Source organism: Rana temporaria, chromosome 3 (assembly GCF_905171775.1).
Source record: "Rana temporaria chromosome 3, aRanTem1.1, whole genome shotgun sequence".
NCBI classification, from domain to species: domain Eukaryota; kingdom Metazoa; phylum Chordata; class Amphibia; order Anura; family Ranidae; genus Rana; species Rana temporaria.
In genome coordinates this window covers 182,143,824-182,170,242 of record NC_053491.1, presented here as the reverse complement: position 1 = coordinate 182,170,242, position 26,419 = coordinate 182,143,824, and the positions used below count along the sequence as shown (strand labels likewise).

The following is a 26,419-nucleotide window of genomic DNA, read 5'->3' as shown; positions in this document are numbered from 1 at the left end:
GAAGTCGGCACAGATTCACCTTATTCACTAAACTAAGGGAAATTCCCTTGCAAAATAAGCAGCCTATTTTCCTTTAGTAAATCAACTTCATTTACTCAGGCTAGAATAAGGCATTGCGATTTGTTTACTAAAGGCAATAAGGCTGTTCACTTTGCAAAAGAGAGTTTGCACTTTTCAAGGTAATTTTCCACAGAGCTTAGTAAATGTGGTGAATATCCACAAAGAATACCCAATGATATGCTTGCCTTTGATTGGATGACGAAAGGCATCACTTGATTCACTAAGCTAGGGGAAAATGCCCTTGCGGTAAAAATTCACTTGCAAGATAAGCAGCCTATTTCCTTTAGTAAATCAACTCCATTTACTCAGGCTAGAATCAGACGTTGAGCTTTCTATACTAAAGGCAAACAAGCAGTTTTTTTGCATTTTTCAAGGAAATTTTTCCCAGATCTTAGTAAATGTGGTGAATATCTACTTTGCAAATAATACCCAATAATATTCTTGCACATAATTGGATGGTGGATATCAACACAGCCTCATCTCCTTCACTAAGCTAAGGGAAAATTCCCTTGCAGTATACAGGCATACCCCACGTTTAACCTCCCTGGCGGTATGATTCTGTCTGGAATTACGTACCAAAAGCGGTACAATTATTTGCAAGGAAATTTGGCGTTTTATACTGTAGGCCTGTAATTCTTAGGAATAACTAATTTAAATCTGACCAAACAAGATTCTAATAGGCATCCCGGGTATGAACAAATAATAATTCAATTATAATAAAAAATATTCAATAATGTAATCAACTAAAAATCACTGAAATTTGCTCAGTTGCAGAATTGTCGCTGTCATTACTTTTATTTTTTTATGACGAATTTCCCCACAAATCGCTATCGCACAATTCTGCAAGTGATTATAATTTATTATCGCTGTTTTCTAGCTGCTCTAAAATCACTTTTGACATAAAGGGACACTTTTGGTTGCTATGGACAATCTACAGTTTGCAGGCAGAAAGAGGGGGGTGTGTATTTTTTACATACAGTACTGTAATCTATAAGATTACAGTATACTGTATGTAATGTGTTTGTTTACTTTTTTGAATTTGGCGCCGTTCTCCACCCCCCGTGCGTCGTAACGTCGCAGGGAACGGAGATCGGCGGCACACGGGGACACTGTGAATCGAGCGAGGTCCCGCTCGCTCACACAGCGCGGTGGCATCGCTGGATACAGGGACAAGGTAAGTAAACCAAGCCTGTGGATTCAGCGAGAAGGTAAGGCGCGCCGATGAACGCTCTGCACATCTACCCCGAGCGTGACTCGGGGATACCGATAGTAGCATAGAAAAACCACCCCGAGTCCCGCTCGGGGATACCACTAAGGAGGTTAAGTACACAATGGGGTTTATTTACTAAAGCTGGAAAGTGCAAAATCAGGCTCAATTCTGCATAGAAACCAATGAGCTTCCAGGTTTTATTACCAGGCTTAATTGAACAAGCTAGGGTAAGAAGCCTATTGGTTTGTAAATTCCCTTCCAAAACAAACAGCCTATTTTTCTTTTGTAAATCAACTTTCATTGACTCAGGCTGGGATTGAGACATTGGCTGACTACAAATATCTTAAATGACAAAAACCACTTGCAGTAGCGAGCCTGTGACCTTATAGTAAAAGGTTATTAAAATGTGCAAAACAATATTATTTTATAGGAAGTTCAATTTCAAACACAACCACTGGAGGGAGACATTGTACATGATAATTGAAGCAGTATTATTCCACCCATTCTTTCGCATGCCTGTTTAATAAATTGCAGATGAAAATTCTGGTTTGTTGAAGTGTGCAGCAACATAATGTGAAAATGATGGCTAGACAAAGATTTAGCATTACTCAATTACTTTGAAAACAGCCACATCCACCCACTTCTCTACAGTTCATAACAGAAGAGTACTAGCATTTAGAAATCATTTTCTCACCCATAATTGCTGTGCTGGTAGATTTCTCAGTTTCTGCTAGTTCATTTGTTGGAGCTCAATGAATCCATAGTGTGCTGCCAAGTGATTAAGTCAGATGCCATTTTTGTATTCGGTTTTTAAAGCTGACTCACCCCCACCACCCCCCTTATCTATATGTGCTGGATCGGTCTGCAGTATTGAGCCAACTCCTAGACATGCTGTTCCACCCACAATTGTTCAAGAGGGGCACAGCAGTTGAAAGTCTTCCTGACAAGCAAAGCTTAGGGAACTAGAAAGACACCAATGGATTTGAGAAGGACTGCTCTTTGGAGTAAGTGCTGAAGGGAACTTGCAGCTGTCACTGTGTTTGGATGATTGCATGGGCATTGTGTACACCTTTGTACCAGCATTGGGATTACAGTGTGATTTGCTGCAGGTGGATGATTCCCCCCCCCCCCCCAGGAGATAAGAAGCATAAACAAGTAGAAGGTTGAACAGAACAATAATGACATTACTACTCTAAGTGCTTGGATGCCCTTTGAATTGCACGTGTGTGGAAGGCATTTGTGGCTGGATAGGTGCAGTACTTGCAAGAAAGCACTGAAAACAGAAGGAGCATTTCCAGTCTTAATCCTACAGCTGCCTGCGATCTTCTAAACATTTTTACAGAATATTAAATAGCCTGCAGATGGATGGTACAAGATCCTGGAATTAAAGTATGCTGCGGAGATAAGGCGCAAGCTTTCAGCACCCTGGACCTAAACGAGGTGTCTCATCCATCTACATGAAAGCAGGTACTGTAGGTCAATCCCATCAGCCAGCCAAAGGGTTTAGGTAGTTACCCTTTGTCAAGTGTAAGCTCTTTAGCCTCGAACTTCATGTAAGGGGCATGTAGCCCCAGGCAAGTGAAAAGTAAAGGAGCTCATGTTTGCTATAGCAAAGGGACCAATGCAATTAAACTCTTGCGGCAATTGCTCTGAGGTTGAAATAATGCATTTATTGGAAAGGTTTTACTTTAGATTGTATTTGGCACAGCTTATTGTTGGAGATTGTTTTAGTGGTTATTAGGCTGTATAGTAAGGGGAGATCGTTTAGACAATGAATTCTGCAAGAGCATCGACCTCCTGCAGAATGTGACAGTCAAGCAGATGGAGTTCAGGGGAAAGAAATTAATTAAGAAATAGGCTGACTTTGGCTCCATTCCCAAAAGTGATCACCTGTGTTAGAAATATCAGATATGTTCCAAAACTCCTATTCTTTCTGGGTTTATGATTTCATGAAATATCTTTTTTTGACCTTTTAGCATTCAGTATGTCATGGAAATTGTAATCTTTGTGTGTATGTGTTTTCCTGTGGGCTCCAAGATTTATGATATTGGATTTTACTACACTATGCTCTAAGAGTACATCTGTTGATGACACTATACAATTTAGAATTGTCTATTGTTCAGAACTATATTGATTTATGCATTGGTCAAAGATGGATATATATATAATGGTTTGTGATTTATGATTTTCATATAATGCTTTGTTGCTGATGAAATTGATGGATTATGTTGTGATTTTTACTTTTGTTTTATTATATCCTATACGTTAAACTTTGCAAAGGAAATAAATTGCTTTTAACACATTCAGATAGAAACCATGCCTTGAGGTTACATCACCAATGTGGTCATTTTTATGCCCCAGGCAAAAAAACTGTGTTCTCTTTAACCTCTAATCATTTTCCGAGGGTGTTATACATAATATATGGATTCCAGTGAAAGCAGGGCAGATCATAAATTTATGTTAACACAGGTTTCATGGTTTACTATAACAATACACCCTTATATAAATAAATCACCCCTCATACTTTGGGGGTGGGAGATACACCTGGAGTTAGTCCTTGTTAGCTCATGTTTGTACCCACACAACGGTTTCAGTATTTGTGTAATCAAGTGTGCAGGGTTTGTTTGCAATGATGAATTTGCATAAGAAAACTGATAAATAGAAATTACCAGTAGTAACCTTGGTTTGAGAGTAAACATGGATTGAGAGCGATTTGCAAGACCAGCAAAATGTAATAATAAATTAATATAAGAGAAGCGTCATGTCACAAGCTGAGTATAAAAAAGAAGAGAAGATGAGGCTCTAAGTGTAGCAATATGGTTACATTTAATGAAGGTACAACATTTAGCAACTTATTGCTACACTTAGAGGTGCCTCTCTTCTCTTTTATACCCTGTAAAAAAATGCTTTGATATACAAGTGCCTTGGATTACAAGCATGTTTCTGGAACGAATTATGCTCGCAAACCAAGGTTTTACTGTATATGGGTTGTCACTCGAACAAAAAAGGGACCAAACAAGTTGCAGAAACCTTTCAGCATGGGATATTTTTATTGATTTTTCAGTATTCTTTACTAAAATATGCAGAAGAGTCATTGGGGTTGATTTACTAAAACTGGAGACTGTTGCATAGAAACCAATCGGCTTCCAGTTTTTTGGTCAAAGCTTAATTGAACAAGCTTAAGTTAGAAGCTGATTGGCTACCATGCACAGCTGCACCTGATTTTGTACTCTCCAGTTTTAGTAAATCTTCCCCAATGAAACAATCCTTTTACATTAGATGTGCGTAAGAGTAAAAACAAAATGTACTATGTCGTAAAGAGAAGTTTGCAAGGCCACACATAAGAAGTTTGCATACATGCAAGTTTTTTAATTGTAAGATTGGAGACCACTTGTTGCTGTAGAAATGACCTAGTGCTAAACCCTCACTAGACAGGGAGATTTACTAAAACTGTAGTTTGTAAATCTGGTTTAGCACTGCGATAGAAACCAATCAACTTCCAGGTTTTATGTCAAAACCTTATTTGAACAAACTGAAGTTAAAAGCTGATTGACTACCATGAACAGCTGCACCAGTATCAGAGTACTCCAGTTTTAGTAAATCTACACTCACTGTGACTTTCCAGTGTAATACTGCTTTTATTGTTGCAGTGGAAGGGTTCTCCCCATTTCAGTAGAAATTGTGAATGCTTTTTTTAAGATTAGTCCAACCAGTAAATGTTACTAGATTAAATCGCCTGTCACCTTCACATCTCCTGAGGACTCTGGAGGAGACATCTTGCCTAAAATCACATCTCCACCCACCTACTGTGACCTCTAGTAGGTGTATTTCCTGTTTGCTCTTTTCTTTATGCCACATTACAGAAAACAATAGGAGTTATGTGGCAGGGGGTGGGCAGAGCTTGAGGGGTATCGGGAAAAGAAGCCTATGGGGAACGTAACCAAGGAGTACCTAACCATAAATCAAATATACCGATGGGCTGATTTACCTACATAGTGACTAATACTGCAGAAGTGTTTCAGAATAGAGCACTTATTGTAACTAGCTTTTCAACCATACACTGCAGCAAACACTTCAACTGTCCTGAAATCATAAAGTCCAAATTATTGTCTATAAAGCTGAAGTCCAGGAAATTACATTGATCCAGCTTGGCACACACTAAGTATGCCCTTCTTATACCTGATGGACCACCAGGGAAGCTGAAAATTGATGTAGTACTTGGCGCTACTACAGGTCCTGCTTGGGTACTGTGCAAAAAGATTTCCCTCTGCACACTGACCACAGGGGGGTCACTCACTTGACACCGCAACCATTCATAGACCACCTTATTTTAATTTTTTTCATGATATTCTATAATTGGACGAAGTAAAGAGGAAGGGTGGTGACTGGTGACATCACAATTCCCACTTGATCCAATCAAAGAAAAGCATTGAAAAAAAAATACAAGGTGGCCTATGAATGGCAGCAATCCTGAGCAAACGACCCCAGGTGGTTAACGTGCAGAGGGGTAAGCCGCATGCACAAAACCTGAACAGGACCTAAAAGGCTATCACTGTATTAGCACTGACAACTACAGTGATTTTTAGCTTCCCCAGGGGCTCATCAGGTATGAGTAGAGATTATGGGGCCCCTGGGCTTACAGATGGCCACCACGCCAGGAGGCAGTGCAGAGGCGGGGCAGCTAAAATCTCGGGATTTTCACATCAAAAGCATGTCGGTTTCAGGCATTTCAGGGACAGATGTAAAAAAAAACATAGATTTGTACATACTGTCCCTGGTTTTACTGAGCCTGGCAACCCTGATGGGGCCCCCTAGTGGCATGGGGCCCTCGGGCAGTGCCCGAGTGACTCAATGGTCAGTCCGCCCCTGAGTTAGGCATACTTACATTGGGCCAAGCTGGACCAGTGTAAGTATGCAAAACAGATCATTCCTGGAGTTCAGCTTTAATCCAAGCTCTAAGTAATACACTGCAACCAAATTACACATAGCGCTTCTTTAATTTCATCTCCTTCTTATTGATGTAGTACTAGTTGAATTCCATTTCCATACCAGATTTGAATCTGATTGGTATTGAGGCTGCTCGGCTGAACATAGTAGTGACACTTTGATACCTTCTTATATTTCTATGTCACAGATAGCAAGCAGCCTGCAGCTGCAATGTATGGGACTACCCATCCTGCATTACAAAAACTAGGATTGCTTGTCAGATCACCAGGGTACTGTCAAAGGGAGGTGGGTGGACTGATGCAATATAGATAGGCCTGGATAAAAAAAAGGAAGTCTGGTACACGTAGACTGCATTCCCAAAATGCAATTTTTTTTTTTTTTTTTTTACTGGAGTGTATTTTTTAATGAGAAAAATGCACAAATCAGTCATATTACTAGTACAGTCTTGGTAGACAGCAAAAAGTAAATCATACTTATAATATAAATGACATTGATATGAAAATAATATCAAAATTGGTTCCTTCTGTTTATATTATTCTAGCTTGTTCTGCAATGCACCCAGGCAGGGACAGGAAAATAATTTGGACTGGCATTCTTTATGCCTTAGATTAGCTAGAACACAGAAGCTGTGTCAAAGCAAAGTCAATACACTGGCGGAAGAAATTGGGTTTCATTATGAATTTGACTTTGCACTGAACATAAATTGTAATCTCCAGATAATCTTCTGCTTAAAGTGGAAAAAATCCTAATTATGGCTGTAAAATCCCCTTCACATTCCAGACTGGGAGATCTTCTCACAGCACTAAATTACTATTGACTAAATGATAATTGTTATCTAGCTCTTTTTATCAACTCTATCAAGCTGGAAATAAACATTTATACACGTTTTCAATAAGGCAGTGCAAAGAGCAAAGCTTAAGTGCAAAGTGCAGTAACCCATAGCAAATAATGAGATTTCACTTTACCAAAGTCATATGACTAGAAGACAATTTCCTAATTGCATTTTTTTTTTGTTTACTGAATAATCCTTTTAGAATGATACAAGGCTGGTGCTGGTGTATATAATATATACCGTATTTATTGGGGTATAGCGCGCTCCCGCGTATAGTGCGCACCCCTAAAGTTGCCCCCAATTCCTGTGGAAAAAAATATTTTTGTACTTACAGTTTGGTGTCTTGCGCGGCGTCCATCGGCGGCCTCGTTGGGTCTGGTGTCCGTCTGCGGCTTCAGGTGTCCTCTTCGTCGGGTGCGGCGTCCTCGCGTCCTCCCCGCTTGTTTTCCGCGCCGAGTTTGAATACTGCACCGACATATACAGAGCGCAGTACACTCGTGCAGGCTCGGCTACTCTCGCGCTGACGTCCTGTACGTCCAGGACGTCATCGCGAGAGGAGCCGAGACTGCCCGACTATACACGAGTATACTGCGCTCGGTATATGTCGGCGCAGTATTCAAACTCGGCGCGGGAAAGCGGGTATCGGCGTATATCGCGCACCCACGATTTTGCCCTGATTTTCAGGGCAAAAAAGTGCGCGGTATACGCTGATAAATACGGTATATATATATATATATATATATATATATATGGATTTATCAAGCCAAAGATGTAGACCCTGTATTGCTGTCTAAGGCCTATAATAATCAGGAACTATACAGTTTAGCCTTTTCGCTACCAGGACCATTTAAAAAAAAATGTGCAATAGTCCATCCAGTTCAACCTGTGTAGGTGTACGTGCAGGGGCGGACTAACAACTCATGGGGCCCCTGGGCAATAGGAGATTATGGGGCCTCCGGGCAATAAGAGATTATGGGGCCCCCAGGCAATAGATTATGGGGCCACACAGTATACACACACATACAGTTTACATACACAGTATACACACACCGACACACAATATACACACACAGTATACATACACACAGAATACACACACTGAAAAGGTACTGGAGAGGCAGGGCAGCAATAATCTTGGGATTTTTTAAAAAACACAGATTTTTACATACTGTCCCTGGTTTTATTGAGGCTGGCAACCCTGATGGGGCCCCCTAGTGGCATGGGGCGCTCGGGCAGTGCCCGAGTGCCTGAATGGTCAGTCCGCCCCTGTGTACGTGTGTCCACGTAGAATAAGAATTTCCCATATGCCTGTATGTTGTGTTCTTTAACCTCCCTGGCGGTATGATTATGTCTGGAATTTTGTACCAAAAGCGGTACAATTATTTTGCAAGGAAATTTGGCATTTTATACTGTAGGCCTGTAATTCTTAGGAATAACTCACTTAAATCTGACCAAACAAGAGTCTAGTAGACATCCCGGGTATGAAATTATTTTAAAAACAAAATTATAAATTATAATATAATAAATAATTATAAATAATTATAACAAATAATAATATAATTATAATAAAAATTATTCAATAATGTAATCAACTCAAAATCACTGAAATTTGCTCAGTTGCAGAATTGTCGCTGTCATTATTTTTATTTTTTTATGACGAATTTCCCCACAAATCGCTATCGCACAATTCTGCAGGTGATTATAACTTATTATCACTGTTTTCTAGCTGGTCTAAAACCATTTTTGACATAAAGGGACACTTTTGGTTGCTATGGACAATCTACAGTTTGCAGGCAGAAAGAACAGTTTTTATTATATAAAAGTACATGTAGGGCACTGGGCAGACCACTAGGGACAAAGGGTGTGTGTATTTTTTACATACAGTACTGTATTCTATAAGATTACAGTATACTGTATGTAATGTGTTTGTTTACTTTTTTTAATTTGGCGCCGTTCTCCGCCCCGTGCGTGGTAACGTCGCAGGGAACGGAGATTAGCCGCACATCGGGGATGCATAGCTGGATCCAGGGACAAGGTAAGTAAACCCTGCCTGTGGATGCTGCGAGGCGAGCCCGAGTCTGGCTCAGGGTTACTGATCGCAGCACAGAAATTTAACCACGAGTCAGACTCAGGAAAACCGACAGGGGGGGTTAAGATGCACGTCCAAGAGTCTTTTAAAAATATCCATACTCCCGCTGCCACCATCAATTGTGGAAGAGAGTTCCACATCCTTATTGCCCTGACAGTGAAAAAGCACCTGTGCAGTTTACGGTTAAACCGATTCACCGGCCAATCTCCTTGTGTGGCCCCGTGTCCTCTTACATTCCCTGAGATTGTATATTTTTTTTCCTACGATGGGATCACCATTGAGGTATTTGTAAATCACTATCAAGTCCCCTCTCAAGGAGCTCTTCTCCAGCTAGAATACATTTTGTGCTTGTAGTCATTCCTTGTAATTGAGGTCCTCAAACCCCCTTATTAATTTTGTTGCTCCCTCTTTGGACTCTCTCCAGCTCAAGCACATTCCTTCTGAGGACTGGTGGCCAGAACTGCACGGAATACTCTAGATGTGGCCTAACCAGAGTTTTATAAAGTGGCGGAATTATAGTTTGATCTCTGGAGTATATCTCCTTTTATGCATGCTGAAAATTCTGCTGGCTTTGGTAGCTGCAGATTGATATTGCATGCTATTGCTCAGTCTGCCTTCTACTAGGACCCCCAGATCTTTCTCCATCCTTGATTCTCCCAGAGGTTCTTTCCCTAGTGAGTAGTTTGCATTTATGTTTTTAGCCCCCAAGTGCATGACCTTACACTTATCCAAATCAAACCTCACCTGCCATGTAGTTGCCCACCCCATTATTTTATTCAGGTCTTTCTGTAAAATGTATATATCCTGATGTGAAGTTATTGCCCTGCTTAGTGTTACTCATCTGCAAAAACTGAGATTGAGGTATGTATCCCATCCTATATATCATTTATGAATAAATTAAACATAATCGGTCCACTTATGAAAGCAGGAACCCTGGGAAATTTAATTGTGTCAGTTGCAATTGAGCTAATGTTTATTAAATCTATATTTTCAGTAAAAAATATACTTAAATTCATTTTCGTGCACATAAATATAATACAATACCCAATTTTTGGTAAACTGTAAAAGACAAGGCTGATCCAAGCAAATAGATACCAAATAAAGTATGTCAAGTCTCAAAATACATGTGTAAAATGGAGAGACGCTACGGTACTCAAAGTTGCCCATAGACCATTATTTACAAACTTTTACAGCTCAAGTTAGAGATAACAGTGAATGCTTGCCCTAGAATTGTTGCTCTCATGCCTCGTGCACACGACCGGTTTTCCCAACGGAAATCCCGAGAATCCCGGCGGGAAAAACGTAGTTTTTTTCCCGGCAGAGAAAAACGGTTGTGTGTACGAGGCACCATTCTCTCACTCTGGCATGCCCAGCGATACCTAATGTATGTGGTACAATTGTAATTTTTGTATGCAGTCATAATGGATGCTAGTGTTTTCGCTTGTATGTGCGTGTGCGTGTGTGTGTGTGTGTGGGGGGGGGGGGGTTAAGAAATTTCATTATTTAGTTTACTTTGTTAAACTTTAAATGTAAAGATTTTTCTCTTTTTTTTTAAATTAACCTTATTGCTATCACAAAAGAACTGATAAATTGTAAACTTCTGGCTGCTATAGTGGGTAGAAGTCTGTTTACTTGCCAGGCCTCTGCTACTAACGTAATAGTTATGTCAGCAGCATTAAAAGGGTAAATTAATAACTTCTTTTAGGAGTGTCAACTTTCAGTTGTATGGGTAATAGAAGTATTTCATATATCCAAATGCGGCCATGCATATCAATGTGTGGCCCAGAGTGAGCGTAGATTTGTAGCAGCCCAATATTTAAACCTAAACTTTAGGCAGATACAGCCCTACTCAAAAATGAAAGCAGCTACATATATTAGTACGTTTAGTTCATTTTTAATTTCAAACATGTAAAAAAAAGGAGACTTAAAGGAGAAGTGTGAGATACAAAAAAAAAACATTTATACTGAGATGGCTGCAGCATTGATTTGATACTGCAGCTGTCCCCCACTGGCTCTAAGCCTAAGAATTCAGTGATTATGTTACCACCAAGAGGCTGAGCCAGCTTCTGATTAAGCATCTGGGTGAATGCCAACAGTATTGTTGGGATACATTTAGAGACTGCAGTGGCTCGGTGATGTCAACCGACAGCGCACTAAAGCCCGCTGACAGCTGCTTCTGGGTCACAAGTAGGTGCACTCCTGTGACCCACAAGAGAAGTATGGCAAAAATCTTTTCCCATACTTCTCTTTAAAAGAGGAATTTCAGCCTTCTTAAACAAGGGCACCTTTAGAAATGTTTAGTAATGGCACTCTACAAACAAACACTTATAATAATTGCAGTTTTTTTATTCTTTGCATACTTTATTTTTCTTTTCCTCCCCATTCTTGTCACAATGGCCATTTCCAATATGTCAAATGAATCTGGTGATGTAGCCTTCCCAGTACGCATTTGTTTACATCACCAGTGTGTAGGTGAGGTCCAGCGTGATGCGGGGGAATAATTCACAGGCAATAACTAACACAGGCAGGTGCAAGCAAAACCTGTATTGAAGTAATACAGTAACAGTTCACAACAAACCCAATGGGAAGGCCTCTAAGTCGGGTACACTCACAGATCCAATAGCATGATAGCAGCAGATCCCAGCTGGAATTACAGCGTCTGTTGATAGTGGCAGAATGCGGCCTGGCAGTCCAGCACCCAATCGGAAAGATACCAAGAAGAGCAGAATCTCTAAGGCCTCGTACACACGTCCGAGGAACTCGACGGGCAAAACACATCGTTTTGCTCGTCGAGTTCCTTGTGAAGCCGCCAAGGATCTCGGCGAGCCGAAATTTCCCATTGAACAAGGAGGAAATAGAGAACATGTTCTCTACTTCCTCGTCGAGATCCTCGTCGGCTTCCTCGGCCAAAAGTGTACACCCGCCCGGGTTTCTCGGCAGAATACAGCTCCGATCGAGTTTCTGGCTGAATTCTGCCGAGAAACTCGGTCGTGTGTACGGGGCCTGAGCTTTCACTCCTCAACAGGAAACTTTCCCTTATGCTAGTACTGTTCCTAACAGAGGGGATACCTGTCCCTATTCTTTCCACTCACAAAATGTTCGCCAAACCCAGCAGCCAGGACCTTATTTATGCTCTGCCTGACCCTAGATGGCTGCTTGAGTCACAAGGGGCAGCAGCATCCAATAGGATAGCTTCCCCAGTGACACAGGAAATAATAGAGCAACCTCATTCCTCCTTACTTTTTCCCCAACAACAGCGCCACTGCAGTGAGAGCCAACAGTAGTTGTAAGTAAATGCAAAAATTTTTTGTTATACTAATTAATGTAAGATGATTTCATATCAGCTTGCAGAGTGGCAAGGGCCGATCAATGTCTACTATATAAGCATGTGCTGACAAGAAACATGCTGGTAGGAGGAAAGAACACACAGTAGTCCCTCAGTAGTCCCCCTCAGTAGTCTGCTGTTGCTACTTCACTGTCCAATCACTGCCCATCAGCATTCTTAGGACTGGATGGACAGGAATTTAAATAAAAACCTGCATAAATGAGCTTCCAGGTGAACAATCTGGGGTTAGAAGCTCATTGGTTTCTATGCATAAGTGAGCCTAATTTTTCACTTTCCCGCTTCATTAAATAAACCCCATTTTTGGTTGAAAATGTATAGGGGAGCTGCCACGTTGGAGGCAGCTTATAAGGTCCTCCTACGCTGGTACTGGGTCCCAGCTTACATCGCCAAGTCAAGCCCATCGTGTACTGACAGGTGCTTTCGAGGTTGTGGTCAACATGGAGATGAACTGCACACATGTTGGTCCTGCCCCCGCCTAGTTAGATTTTGGTCATGGGTCTTTGGCCTATTATACTCCCTATTTCATGTCCCCTTCCGCAAGGATGCCAAATATGCATTACTCCATTGCCCAATCCCGGGCCTCTTCTCTCAACAGCAGAAATTAGCCACATACCTATTTATCGCTGCCAAGCAAACAATAGCGAGGGCCTGGAAAAAAACGTCTGTTTCATTCCCAGAGGTCAAGAATACCCTGACGACCCTTGTGATCCATGAAAAGATGTCTAGCGTCCAACATGACTTCCATGCTAAATTCCTTAAGGTATGGGCCCCGTGGTGGTCCTATACACTCCCTAGTTTGCACCCGTCTAGTCTAGAGCTCTAAATGTATTTTGTCCTCACTTCCAGCCTGAGGGTTCTTTCTCCTTCTTTGCTTCTGAGCTTTTTGCTCGTTGTTCTGCTCTATTACTCCCCTCTTTCCCCCTTTGTTGTGTGTGTTTTTATGGTTGTTTTCTTTTTTTTTGTTTTCCTCTTTTCATAATTTGTTTTGTTTTTTTATTTAATTTTATTTTTTTGTTTTTTTTTCTCCCCTGTTTTGTGGATAACTCCGCCCCCTTTACCTACCTTGGCCCCTGAGTCTTCAGGCTCAGGCATAATGCACTGCCCCCCGACCCCGGCTGGAGAGACGGTGGTAATTTATAATTAGTTCTCTTTATAGTATATATTCTATTATGTGCTTTTATGTGTACTTATGTTTTATGTCCATATCCCCTGCGTGGGAACTTGTTGTCTGTTTTTCCCCTTGGTGGGAGGGGCGGGGGGAATCTTTCAGACGTCCTCTTCCTCCTTAAAGTTCATCAAGTGATAGTCTCTGAGCTGACTGTAAGTCAGTCTGCGACAGTCCTAGTAAATATACCCAATTGTGTACTTAAAAGTGGGGTATGCCTGTATATAGTGTATTCAGCTGTTTATCTGGAGTTGAGCATTAACAAATTTGAGCACACACTTCTGGCCTATAATCAAGGTGGGTTTCAATGTCTGATCCTGAACTGATTACGGTAACTAAAGGCTGTGCACTTTGTACTGTAAGTGCAGTTGCACTCATTTTCCCCAGAGCTTAGTAAAGGTAGTAAAACTTCACTTTGTAAAGAATACCCAATCAGGTGCAAGGAAAAAGCTTGCACATGATTGGATGATGGAAATCAGCAGAGCTTTACCACATTTACTAAGCTATGGGGGGCAATGAGTGCTACTATACTTGAAAAGTTCATGTTTTTTTTGCCTTTAGTAAATCTAAACCATAGTGTATATGCAAAATCCATCTCTCAGGCCTCGTACACACGACCATTTTCCTTGACAAAATCCATCAAGAAACTTGGTGGCAGAGCTTTTTTGCCGAGAAAAACGGTCGTGTGTATGTTTTTCGTCGAGAAAACTGTTGTGGTTCTCGACAAGAAAAAAGTTCTCTTTTTTTCTCGTCGGGAGTCTCAATTTCCTCGTCGTGTTTCTCGTTGGGCTGGTTTACGACGAGAAACATGTTTATGTGTATGCTTAGAAACCCGCGCATGCTCAAAATAAAGTAGACGGGAGCGCACCTTCGGTAAAAGTTCGTAATGGAGATAGCACATTCGTCACGCTGTAACAGACTGAAAAGCGCAAATCGTCTCTCATTAAACTTTTACTTAACACGCACTTACATGAGATTGGTAAAAGCAGCCCCAAGGGTGGCGCCAGTGGAATCGAACTACCCCTTTATAGTGCCATCGTACATGTTGTACGTCACCATGTTTGAGAACGACGAGATTTTGTCTTGACAGTGTGTACGCAAAGAAAGCTTGACAAGATTCTCAACAAGTGTGACAAGGAACTTGTCGAGAAAAACGATGTTTCTTTTATGTGTGTACGAGGCTTCACAGTACTCTCTCCAAGCACCATAGATTGTGAGAGATGTTCAGTTAATTTACCACTAAGACTAGCTGCCTTTTTCTTGATCGGCTGATGTGCAGTGAATGTCACATTCCTGTTTTTCCCTAGAAAAAAATAAATACATTTGTAAACTGGGGTACCCAACCTTTTGAAGAGCGAGGGCCACTTAAGCGACTTGGTAACCAGTTGCTGGCCACAATGAGGGGAGCGGGCGGATGGCAGGTCCATGTCCACTCTGCATATGCAGAGCAGACACAGACGCAACCCACTCTACTCTATGGGCACTCCAATCTGATCTGCCCAAATAGAATTAAACATTAACTGTACTTCAGCCAATCCGGAAAAAGGCAGCTAGTCTTAGTGGAAAATTAACTGAACATCTCTCACAATCTATAGTGCTAGGAGAGAGAACTTGTCAGAGATGTATTTCCATCCCAGAGCAGGAGGTCAGGGGCCATTTTAGAAGGCTCCGCGAGCCACATGGGGCCCTGGGCCACTGGTTGGGCATCCATGTTGTAAACCCATTGCATATGCAATGATGAAAATTTCATATGCTTGGGTTGAGGGGATAAGGTGAAATCTAAGCAATGACTAAATATTTTTTTGTTTTAGTACTGAAGTTTTAGTCTGAATACAAGAATGAGCACTGCTGGATTACAGAATGTCATTGCATGCATTTCACAACGGGCCAAGCAGGTGTTGATTAAATGGGGTGTTCAAGGTAGGCACTGACACAGCATAAGTTGGAACTTACCAGACTGAAAAGTGTTACAAATGATAATTATAGCCCATTGACTACAGAAAATCAGTAGTTTAGTTTATTTTGTTTCCAGCGCTGATACAGGTGTACTTCCAGCGAGACCTTGTATATAATGCGGAAAGAACAAATATAAAAATCAGTACTCTATGAAATGTGCAGTATGAACTTTATTCTGCATCAGCTTGAATAACAGGGCATAATCAAAGTGCTAAAAAAGGCTCAGCACTCATACATTTTGTACATAGTAGTCTGCTCAAGATGTTGAGCTCCAGCCAGAACGCAATTTACTTTATCATCTTATGTGAACTTGTTTTTTTTTATGTTATGAGCTACAAAATAACCTGCACTGAAATGAAAAAAACGATACAAGATGTGTAAAGCTTTGCAATCACATTTTATGTGGCTGTGAAAGAGGTCATTGCTGGATCCAACTGCATTGTCATTGTCTGCGTCCATGCACACCTACATGAAATTTACACAGTGGTTTTAGTTCTTATGGGCTGACGTTTTTTCAGACTTTTTTTTTTAAAACTGGCTTAGCTGGAAAAATTTTGCAAGACTATTCAACTATTCATTGCAGTCGAAACAACAGAGCTTAGTAAGGACTGTGATTGGATATTTAAGGAACAGAAGCTCACTGCTGCTCTCAGTTTCCTCTCTTCTAAACAGCAAGCTTCCTTTATTAGGCCTCGTACACACGACCGAGAAACTCGACAGGGGAAACACATCGTTTTGCTCGTCGAGTTACTTGTTAGGCTGTCGAGGAACTCGACGTGCCAATTTTCTCCATTCCCGTCGAGGAAAAAGAGAACTTGCTCTCTTTTTGCCTCGTCGAGTTCGTCGAAAAATGTACACACGACCGGTTTCCTCGGCAAAAAAAAATAAAAAAGGCAAGTCTGCTGTTTTTTGCCGAGAAACTCGATCGTGTGTGCTCAGAAGCAAGTTATGAGACGGGAGCGCTCGTTCTGGTAAAACTACCGTTCATAATGGAGTAAGCACATTCATCACGCTGTAACAGACAAAAAAGCGCGAATCGTCTTTTACTAACACAGAATCAGCTAAAGCAGCCCAAAGGCGAATGGAACTTCCCCTTTATAGTGCCGTTGTACGTGTTGTACGTGACCGCGCTTTGCTAGATCATTTTTTAAAAACGATGGTGTGTGGGCAACGTCGTTTTAATGATGAAGTTGGGAAAACGTAGTTTTTTGGACATGCTGAAAAATGATCGTGTGTACGCGGCATTATTGTTTGCTGACATGCCAGGGTTACAGGAGGCTAGTGCACAGACAGATTGAGGTCTTATTTCAAAGTATATTATAATATGTTCAATACTAAAGCCTATAATATATATTCGCCAGCACACCAGGAATCATAACGTCCAAAGATTTAATGCATATCTATTATGTCAAAAAGAGCAACGTTTCGAGGCCACGCAGGACCTCTTCGTCAGGCAAAAAGATACAAATACAATAAAGCAAACAAATATATAAGAAGCTGTCACCAATGAAAATCTTTGAAAAATAAAACCCACCCACCCCAAACACCTCCTCCCTCTACCCACCCATCCAATCAGGAGTCTACATCAGGTATGTTATGCAAGCACCTATTAGTGATCAGTTAATCACAAACAGGCATGAGCAAAGAGTCACATGGGGTACATACCCCAGCTGTGTTCACGGTCAAAACAGTGATCGCATAGCTGCTCAGTTGTACATTGCCAGAAAAAATGTATAAATCCCCTACCTGCAGAAGGAGCTGTCCATGTACCCCTCCGCTGTGTCATCGATCATAATCCCGATCGCACAGCTGATACCACGTGTGCTGTCCTATGGTATCCCTAAGCCAGTGTCAGTCTGCAAAATTGTGATCAGCGTCGTTGTGCGGCCGCCGTCGCCATAGAGACAATGACGTCGGCGCGTCATACGTCGGCTCAGCCAATCAGCTACGACCAATGTGACAGTGAGGCTTGGAAAGCAAGCCTACGTCACATGTTACAAGGGGCCAACGAGAGCGCAGTTTAACAGTTCAGGTCTATGTGACAGCGAGGCTTGAAAAGCAAGCCCCTGTCGCATGGTAGCAGGGGTCAAGGAGAGCGCAGCCTGACAATTCAGGCTGATGTGACAGCGCGACTCGTAAAACAAGCCGCTGTGATATGGTTCAAGGGGAGGTACTAGAGAGGAAGCGTGCTATATTCACCCAGGATAAGATAATAAGTGAAGAAAAGAAGAAACTTATTTAAAAAATAAAATAACTAATGATAAGCACCAATACAGAACCAAACACCTACATAGATGGACAAAAAAGAAGAAAAAAAGAAGAAAAAAAGAAAAAAGGAGAAAAAAAGGAGAAAAAAAGGAGAAAAAGAATAAAGAAAAAAAGAAAAAAGAAAAAAAAGTAAAATTAAACAATAAACAACTAGAAAAAATGTAAAAAATAAAGAATATAAATGAAAATAAAAATAAATATAAATAAAAATAAAAATTGAAATAGAGATAGATGTAAATTAACATAAATAAATATGAAAAGAAAAAAATAATAAATATAAATAAATATAAATAAAAAATATAAAAAAATGAAAATGAATATAAATAAAAATAAAAATAAATATAAATAAATGCAAATAAAAATAAAAATAAAAATAGAAAAATACAAATAAAAATAAAGATAAATAAAAATAAAAATAAATATAAATAAAATAAAAATAAATATAAAGGCAAAAATCAAAAAACAAAACAAAGTGAAATTACTGAAACAGAAAAAAAGAAAAAGAAAAAGCAAAAGAAAATACCAAAAAACAAAAGGGTAAGAAAACACCAGGGTGAACTGACTATTAAAAAAGTGTAAGATATGACATGTAGACACAATACAGAGGGCTAACGGTCCGGGTGATAACACCAACAGACAAATGGTCACTCAAAAACGAGCCGAATCGATGTACATCCTATATCAAACCTGCCTAAAGGTCTAAGTTGATGGGGTCATCGTCCATACATAGTCAAATGTAAAAATGTCTACATTGTCAAAAATGAAAAAAGAAAACAAAATACAGTTAAAAGAAGCCCACGGGGGCTTGAAAAAAAACGATGGTATAAAAAATACCATATGGGATGTCATTCCTAATATACAATGGCAAGATAAGATCAGAGAATAACTTTAAATAAATATGATGGCGCAAGAATAATATGTGATTGAAGAAAAACACTAGATAGATAAGCCCAATCAAAGGCCATAAGGCATTGCATAGGGGAGCTTAATGGAAGTCACAGCGATCAATCAGCGATCATCTATAAAGCACGTCAGAGACAAATTCGCGTTCAACCCACCAGGTTGCACTGTCCCTAATGTGTGTATCCAATAGGCCTCGCGGCAAAGTAGTGCTCGATTCCGATCACCACCCCTATAGGGTGCTTTAACGTGTTCAATAACCATACCCCGGAGTTCGTGGATCTGGTGTTTGACTGTCACGAAATGTAAAGCCACAGGTTTGTTGAAGTCTACCTGTTCCCCCTTGGCGGTTTTAGTTAGGGCTACCCTAATGTCGCTCCTATGTTTTTGGAAACGCTTCTTAAATGGGCCTATAGTCTTTCCAACATATACCAATGTACAGGGACATTTTAGAATATAGACACAGAAGTCGGTGTTGCAGTTTAAATATTCGCGTATAGGATAGCGACCTCCCATATGTGGATGTGAAAAATATTCACCACAAATAAGGGAGTTGCATATGTTACAGTTATAGCATCTAAAACATCCGGTTTTGAGGGATATCTTAGTTGCCGTCTTCGCGTACTTGTGTCGTGGGTCAGCCTGTACTAGATGGTCTCGTAGCGTTTTTCCGCGTTTGTACGCCATCATCGGTTTGGTCTTGATTGCAGGACTCAAAGATCTATCTGACTGCAATATTTTCAAATTGCGTTCCGTGGCGCATTTGATTGTGCCTGACTCTTGGTTATACGTGTGAACTAGCATAGGGCACGAACTAGCCCTAGAACTTTTGCTGCTACCAGTTAATGCCTTATCTAGAGCTTGATCCAGAATTGGTCTGGAATAACCACGTTCGAGAAATTTCTGGTACATGATATCAAGTTCTTTCTTTTTATCTTGCTCATCTGAGCAGATCCGTAAGACCCGTACAAACTGTGAGATCGGCAAATTGTGGCGTAAATGCGTTGGATGTGCACTCTGAAAGTGTAGCAGAGTGTTTCTATCGGTGGGTTTAGTATATAGGGATGTGGTCATACTACCACCAGTGATGGTGATAAGTACATCGAGGAATGGAATACATTCACCCGAAATCTCTGGGTTAAACACAATCCCTGGGAAAATGCTGTTAATATACTCCACAAATTTCACAAAGTCCGTCTCACTCCCCGTCCATATAAAAAAGACGTCGTCTATATATCTCATCCATTTTTTTACATATTGATGAAACAAAGGAGATGGATAGATATACACCTCTTCCAGATAGCCTACAAATAGGTTAGCGAAAGAGGGAGCTGCAGAGCTCCCCATAGCTGTCCCTCTAATCTGTGTATACATCGTTCCTTCAAATCTGAAATGATTGTTCACCAAAATAAATTCAAGACATTCAATAACAAAAGCCCTTGGTAACTCAAGGGAACCTCGTTTAGACAGGAAATGATCAACAGCCTGAAGACCAGCCTCATTGGGTATGCAGGTGTATAGTGAGGAAATGTCCATTGTGGCAAGCTTCCAACCGTCATCACATGTGGAGGAGGGACCAAGTTTGTCAAGGAAATCACCCGTATCACGGATGAATGCTGGTAAATCCTTGACTACCGGTTGTAGATAATAGTCTACAACCTGGGCCAATGGCTGGGTGACAGAACCAGTGCCGGAAACTATAGGCCGAAATTTAAGGGGCGTAATGCCCTTATGGATCTTAGGCAGTCCATATATGACAGGTGTACGAGGAAATTCGTTGTACAAAAAATCAGCAACCTCGTCTGTCAACCAGCCATTGGTCCGACCGATACCGATCAGTCTCGCCAAACCATTCTTGGTACTCAATAGGGGATCACTCCCCAATAATAAATAACTAGACGTGTCAGCCAACATGGAAAGCATTCCCTCCTTGTAATCACTATAGTCCATGATAACCACCCCCCCGCCCTTATCGGCGGGCTTAATTATGATGTTTCTGTCATTCTTGAGGGATTTCAATGCTGAAAAGTCCATAGGTCCCAAATTGGTCTGTGCGTTTTTAGAGGCTTTATGAACGACATCATGTTTGATCGTTCTGATGTAGCTTTCGATCGAATGAAATTGTCCTGGAGGAATAAACTTACTTTTTAGTCTAAATGGAGACGGTACTTTAGATAATGACATAGGTTGATTGTGAAAGAATTGTTTAATTTTCAAGGTACGTTCAAACTTGAACATCTCTACTTCAAAGTCAAATAAATTTAATCTATTAGCGGGGCAAAATGACAGACCCTTGGACAACAATTTGGATTCACCCTCAGTGATTGGTCTTGAAGAGAGGTTAATCACCGGGCACGCCCGGTTCCCCGTTTCATGTTCATGCGAGGTAAGTGGGGGACCGGATTTCTTGATGCCCCTCCTGGATCTGCGTTTCCGCCGGCAACCGGAAAAAGGTTTCCGTTACTGGCGTGTCCCGTGTGTTTGTTGCCTGCAGTGGTTCCGGTCTCACTGTCGCTCGATGGATTCTCGGTGGGTCGGTCACTCTCAGATGTTGGTGGTTGGCCAAATTTGCGTGTGCCGCCACCGCGTGTGCGGAGTCGCCTCCTAGCACGAGTGACACCTGATATCCAAGGGTAAACCCGTCCCTCCTGATAGTCTTGATTAACCAATCTCAACTTGTCACGTTTAGCCTGTTTCTGTTTGTCAGAATATGCTAAAATTTCATTGTCAATGGTCTGCAGTGCATTTGTTTGTGTATCATCATCAAGGGTAGTAATTTCAAACGATGATAATTCCCTGTTGACTTGGCACAGTTGCACCTTTACTTCCTCTATCACAATCAACATGTAATTAAGTGAGTTCTGCGTGGAAACCTCACACCACTTTTCACAAAACTCACGTTTGTGGCGTCCAATCGTGGGTTGGTTCCTGATACGAAAACCTCTTGGAATTTTCTTTGTCCTATAATACTCAGAGAGAGTCTGTCCATGTAATTCAAGATCCACACGTTTTCTCTTCAATCGTTTAATCTCGCGATGTATGTCGGTAACAGTATCGCTCCCAAACGCTCTGCTTTCACTAGCAGGAAACAAGATGGCGTCAATCTCCTCTTGATTGTAGATACAACCTGGAGCTCTGTTGAACTGGGAAGCTGTTGTCTCATCAAATGCCATTGATATTCGAATGATACACCCCAATCAGATTCAATTGGTGACACCGTGTCCCAACATGCAAGGGCACGGAAATGAATAAACCCAATCAATGGGCGGCATCCGGGGGTGCAAAAAGGAAACCCAAATAAGTAATCTCAAAAATATTCCGATTGCACACCTTCCGGAAAAATGGCCAAGTAGAAAAAGGGTGCTGAAACGATCACCGGCTGGGAACCGGAAAGCAAATCATATAATATATATTCGCCAGCACACCAGGAATCATAACGTCCAAAGATTTAATGCATATCTATTATGTCAAAAAGAGCAACGTTTCGAGGCCACGCAGGACCTCTTCGTCAGGCAAAAAGATACAAATACAATAAAGCAAACAAATATATAAGAAGCTGTCACCAATGAAAATCTTTGAAAAATAAAACCCACCCACCCCAAACACCTCCTCCCTCTACCCACCCATCCAATCAGGAGTCTACATCAGGTATGTTATGCAAGCACCTATTAGTGATCAGTTAATCACAAACAGGCATGAGCAAAGAGTCACATGGGGTACATACCCCCAGCTGTGTTCACGGTCAAAACAGTGATCGCATAGCTGCTCAGTTGTACATTGCCAGAAAAAATGTATAAATCCCCTACCTGCAGAAGGAGCTGTCCATGTACCCCTCCGCTGTGTCATCGATCATAATCCCGATCGCACAGCTGATACCACGTGTGCTGTCCTGTGGTATCCCTAAGCCAGTGTCAGTCTGCAAAATTGTGATCAGCGTCGTTGTGCGGCCGCCGTCGCCATAGAGACAATGACGTCGGCGCGTCATACGTCGGCTCAGCCAATCAGCTACGACCAATGTGACAGTGAGGCTTGGAAAGCAAGCCTACGTCACATGTTACAAGGGGCCAACGAGAGCGCAGTTTAACAGTTCAGGTCTATGTGACAGCGAGGCTTGAAAAGCAAGCCCCTGTCGCATGGTAGCAGGGGTCAAGGAGAGCGCAGCCTGACAATTCAGGCTGATGTGACAGCGCGACTCGTAAAACAAGCCGCTGTGATATGGTTCAAGGGGAGGTACTAGAGAGGAAGCGTGCTATATTCACCCAGGATAAGATAATAAGTGAAGAAAAGAAGAAACTTATTTAAAAAATAAAATAACTAATGATAAGCACCAATACAGAACCAAACACCTACATAGATGGACAAAAAAGAAGAAAAAAAGAAGAAAAAAAAGAAAAAAGGAGAAAAAAAAGGAGAAAAAAAGGAGAAAAAGAATAAAGAAAAAAAGAAAAAAGAAAAAAAAAGTAAAATTAAACAATAAACAACTAGAAAAAATGTAAAAAATAAAGAATATAAATGAAAATAAAAATAAATATAAATAAAAATAAAAATAGAAATAGAGATAGATGTAAATTAACATAAATAAATATGAAAAGAAAAAAATAATAAATATAAATAAAAAATATAAAAAAATGAAAATGAATATAAATAAAAATAAAAATAAATATAAATAAATGCAAATAAAAATAAAAATAAAAATAGAAAAATACAAATAAAAATAAAGATAAATAAAAATAAAAATAAAAATAAATATAAATAAAATAAAAATAAATATAAAGGCAAAAATCAAAAAACAAAACAAAGTGAAATTACTGAAACAGAAAAAAAGAAAAAGAATCATTCGAATATCAATGGCATTTGATGAGACAACAGCTCCCCAGTTCAACAGAGCTCCAGGTTGTATCTACAATCAAGAGGAGATTGACGCCATCTTGTTTCCTGCTAGTGAAAGCAGAGCGTTTGGGAGCGATACTGTTACCGACATACATCGCGAGATTAAACGATTGAAGAGAAAACGTGTGGATCTTGAATTACATGGACAGACTCTCCCTGAGTATTATAGGACAAAGAAAATTCCAAGAGGTTTTCGTATCAGGAACCAACCCACGATTGGACGCCACAAACGTGAGTTTTGTGAAAAGTGGTGTGAGGTTTCCACGCAGAACTCACTTAATTACATGTTGATTGTGATAGAGGAAGTAAAGGTGCAACTGTGCCAAGTCAACAGGGAATTATCATCGTTTGAAATTACTACCCTTGATGATGATACACAAACAAATGCACTGCAGACCATTGACAATGAAATTTTAGCATATTCTGACAAACAGAAACAGGCTAAACGTGACAAGTTGAGATTGGTTAATCAAGACTATCAGGAGGGACGGGTTTACCCTTGGATATCAGGTGTCACTCGTGCTAGGAGGCGACTCCGCACACGCGGTGGCGGCACACGCAAATTTGGCCAACCACCAACATCTGAGAGTGACCGACCCACCGAGAATCCATCGAGCGACAGTGAGACCGGAACCACTGCAGGCAACAAACACACGGGACACGCCAGTAACGGAAACCTTTTTCCGGTTGCCGGCGGAAACGCAGATCCAGGAGGGGCATCATGAAATCCGGTCCCCCCCTTACCTCGCATGAACATGAGACGGGGAACCGGGCGTGCCCGGTGATTAACCTCTCTTCAAGACCAATCACTGAGGGTGAATCCAAATTGTTGTCCAAGGGTCTGTCATTTTGCCCCGCTAATAGATTAAATTTATTTGACTTTGAAGTAGAGATGTTCAAGTTTGAACGTACCTTGAAAATTAAACAATTCTTTCACAATCAACCTATGTCATTATCTAAAGTACCGTCTCCATTTAGACTAAAAAGTAAGTTTATTCCTCCAGGACAATTTCATTCGATCGAAAGCTACATCAGAACGATCAAACATGATGTCGTTCATAAAGCCTCTAAAAACGCACAGACCAATTTGGAACCTATGGACTTTTCAGCATTGAAATCCCTCAAGAATGACAGAAACATCATAATTAAGCCCGCCGATAAGGGCGGGGGGGGTGGTTATCATGGACTATAGTGATTACAGGGAGGGAATGCTTTCCATGTTGGCTGACACGTCTAGTTATTTATTATTGGGGAGTGATCCCCTATTGAGTACCAAGAATGGTTTGGCGAGACTGATCGGTATCGGTCGGACCAATGGCTGGTTGACAGACGAGGTTGCTGATTTTTTGTACAACGAATTTCCTCGTACACCTGTCATATATGGACTGCCTAAGATCCATAAGGGCATTACGCCCCTTAAATTTCGGCCTATAGTTTCCGGCACTGGTTCTGTCACCCAGCCATTGGCCCAGGTTGTAGACTATTATCTACAACCGGTAGTCAAGGATTTACCAGCATACATCCGTGATACGGGTGATTTCCTTGACAAACTTGGTCCCTCCTCCACATGTGATGACGGTTGGAAGCTTGCCACAATGGACATTTCCTCACTATACACCTGCATACCCAATGAGGCTGGTCTTCAGGCTGTTGATCATTTCCTGTCTAAACGAGGTTCCCTTGAGTTACCAAGGGCTTTTGTTATTGAATGTCTTGAATTTATTTTGGTGAACAATCATTTCAGATTTGAAGGAACGATGTATACACAGATTAGAGGGACAGCTATGGGGAGCTCCGCAGCTCCCTCTTTCGCTAACCTATTTGTAGGCTATCTGGAAGAGGTGTATATCTATCCATCTCCTTTGTTTCATCAATATGTAAAAAAATGGATGAGATATATAGACGACGTCTTTTTTATATGGACGGGGAGTGAGACGGACTTTGTGAAATTTGTGGAGTATATTAACAGCATTTTCCCAGGGATTGTGTTTAACCCAGAGATTTCGGGTGAATGTATTCCATTCCTCGATGTACTTATCACCATCACTGGTGGTAGTATGACCACATCCCTATATACTAAACCCACCGATAGAAACACTCTGCTACACTTTCAGAGTGCACATCCAACGCATTTACGCCACAATTTGCCGATCTCACAGTTTGTACGGGTCTTACGGATCTGCTCAGATGAGCAAGATAAAAAGAAAGAACTTGATATCATGTACCAGAAATTTCTCGAACGTGGTTATCCCAGACCAATTCTGGATCAAGCTCTAGATAAGGCATTAACTGGTAGCAGCAAAAGTTCTAGGGCTAGTTCGTGCCCTATGCTAGTTCACACGTATAACCAAGAGTCAGGCACAATCAAATGCGCCACGGAACGCAATTTGAAAATATTGCAGTCAAATAGATCTTTGAGTCCTGCAATCAAGACCAAACCGATGATGGCGTACAAACGCGGAAAAACGCTACGAGACCATCTAGTACAGGCTGACCCACGACACAAGTACGCGAAGACGGCAACTAAGATATCCCTCAAAACCGGATGTTTTAGATGCTATAACTGTAACATATGCAACTCCCTTATTTGTGGTGAATATTTTTCACATCCACATATGGGAGGTCGCTATCCTATACGCGAATATTTAAACTGCAACACCGACTTCTGTGTCTATATTCTAAAATGTCCCTGTACATTGGTATATGTTGGAAAGACTATAGGCCCATTTAAGAAGCGTTTCCAAAAACATAGGAGC

The 26,419-nt window shown here is 41.0% G+C and overlaps 1 protein-coding gene across 2 annotated transcripts in view; it reads left to right on the top strand.

Moving 5' to 3' along the window:
• The first annotated feature begins 1,861 nt into the window (after window positions 1-1,861).
• The window catches only part of TAFA2 (TAFA chemokine like family member 2), a 317,169-nt gene continuing 292,611 nt past the window's right edge, over window positions 1,862-26,419 (top strand). Inside the window, exon 1 of one of the 2 annotated variants that reach the window (XR_005747911.1) lies at window positions 1,862-2,737. The gene's annotated coding sequence lies outside the window, so the exon portion shown is untranslated. The remainder of the gene's footprint in view (window positions 2,738-26,419) is intronic. The other variant, XM_040343926.1, reaches the window with a different exon arrangement.